Source organism: Sinocyclocheilus anshuiensis, unplaced genomic scaffold (genome assembly GCF_001515605.1).
Source record: "Sinocyclocheilus anshuiensis isolate Anshui unplaced genomic scaffold, SAMN03320099.WGS_v1.1 scaffold3, whole genome shotgun sequence".
NCBI lineage: Eukaryota > Metazoa > Chordata > Actinopteri > Cypriniformes > Cyprinidae > Sinocyclocheilus > Sinocyclocheilus anshuiensis.
The window spans coordinates 700,000-702,324 of NW_015548205.1; the positions used below are offsets into that span (position 1 = coordinate 700,000).

Below are 2,325 nucleotides of genomic sequence, written 5' to 3' on the forward strand. Positions count from 1 at the left end.
AGGTGGCAGTGGCACATTTGTTACAGTAGCATCTCAGAGATCTCAAATTGATGAATCTGTCTTTCTTTCTTTCTTTCTTTCTTTCTTTGTTTCTTTATTTATTTCTTTCTTTCCCTCCCAGTGGATGCTTTGTCTGTGGAACACAACAGGATAAAAAGAAAATAATAATAATAATACAACAATCTTCATCACACTTTATGGACTTATCTTACATGTGTAACAATGATGTGTTAATGATGAGTTACAACCCCTAAATCAGAAAGCTGCTGGCACAAAAATTAATCTGAAATCCATCCCAGATTACATTAAATGTGAATTTAATAGGAATAAAGCAAAACCAGTTGAGAACCACTGCTGTAAAATATGTTTTGTCTGATTATCAGGCATCGTTATCATTATATAAACAGCTGAGATCAGATTAATGCATTTGCAAAAGAACACAATCACAAGCTTGATTAGTTTCACCAGCTCACTGCACAAATCAGATATTCGAACCAGTTATTTCTGTGACGTTTCAGAATGAAAGGCCACTGTTAAACTTAATTGTGTATTACTCCTCCAGTATTAGCCATAACCTTTTACTTGGAAAGGCTGGATCAGACAGGCAGTCACACAGCTCACTTTGTGAATAGATTTTTTTTAAAGTTTCCTTTCAAATTCAAAGGTGTTTCTTATTTTAACAGAAGTGGGCTGGCCTGTAGCCGATCATTCCCAAGTGACCCTAACATGCACTTCCTGTCCAGTAAGCTAACACCCAGGAATGGAACAATCCCACTTTGTACCTACATGTTCAGTACTAGAATGAAGGCTTCTAGTCCCCTTTAACATGTTTCACTCTTGCTTGATTTACTCCTTGTGTCTTGGTGTGGCAGAAAGCCCTCATTTAAACCAGACATGTTTGAAGTTAGCCATAAGCCAAATCCATGGAAAATCCATTTTAAGCTGGTAGCTGTGTTTTGGAAACATGGGAGCTGGTCATTAGCTAGTCCACATTAGCAGGAATTAAAGTCTATTTATATGTCATGAAATTGTGTAAATATCACATGAGTTAATTAATTCTAAATTAGAAATAAATACTAAAATGTATTTCAGAAAATATTAAAACAGCATGTACCTAGTTTTTATGTGCAGGATTTGTGTGAAATTTCTGAGGTTGACATGTAGTAAAATGCTACATGTGGCTTTACCACAAAATGAAAACCCTTTCCACTATAACCAGTTGTTTACATTTTTTTGAAACATGTCAAATGCCCATTTGCCACCCTGTGGTGAACATTGTTGAATAATTCTGTCCACGTCTGTATTTCTAATCTCTAACAGCCTTTAAGGTCAATGTGAATGCCATCTGTAACTCATTTTACTTCCGTTCTGAGTCAAAATTTTGACAAATAATATAGGGCTTGATTTTATCCAATAGTAACTGACTGCAACATTGGAAAGGAAGGGTGGAAAAATAAGACAGATTCATGGCATATTAATACTGCACTGCAGAATAAACAGTAACAAGTGACAACCCTCACTGAACTCCAGGGAAATCCATTGGCAGTTGTAAGTTTCTTCATTTTGGCAATGGATTCCCAGAGGCCAGTAGGGGTTGCCATTAATTGCTGTTCATGTTAAATTCTGCTTAACTGGCTAGTTCAAATTCTATGGAACAGCACTATTTGTTGTAGCAACTAGCTACAGCCACTCCTCAGCATCTACAGACAAGATATAAACTTGCAAGTATGATCTAAATCTGGAATTTCCCAACAAGTCTGACCCAACAGCACACAATTTTAAATCAAAATTATAGTATTTATACAATGGAAATATTCAAGGCTTAATTGATTCATTCAATGAGTGATCATGAAAGTCTTATTTATTTATTCTTTATTAATTAATTAATTTATCAGAAGTTAGCAATCTGGCCAAGATACAAGATGCATTTTCATATTTCAACTCTAAGAATAGATTTTATAGATTTGTGCAAATGATTGCAAAATAGAGACATTTACACATTTAAATGTACACAAATCTAATATTTGACACACCTAAAACCCCAGAAGTGAATAATTGGTTTAGTATTCAGGGAATTTCATTTTCATATTTTCATATATATATATATATATATATACATTTACACAACACAAATCTAATATTTGACACACCTAAAACCCCAGAAGTGAATAATTGGTTTAGTATTCTTAGTATTCAATTTTCATATTTTCATATATATATATATATACATATATATATATATATATATATCTGTCATGACAACTCTCGGAGGGATTGGCATGGTAATGTACATGACAATGTTAATGTATTTGGTCTTGGCGGGAT

General features: G+C 33.8%; 1 long non-coding RNA gene across 1 annotated transcript in view; it reads right to left on the reverse strand.

The window, feature by feature from the left end:
* Positions 1-340: 340 nt before the first annotated feature.
* LOC107653499 (uncharacterized) overlaps positions 341-2,325 on the reverse strand; it is a 5,709-nt gene continuing 3,724 nt past the window's right edge. The window contains exon 3 of the long non-coding RNA XR_001630232.1: positions 341-354. This is a non-coding gene — a long non-coding RNA (uncharacterized LOC107653499). The remainder of the gene's footprint in view (positions 355-2,325) is intronic.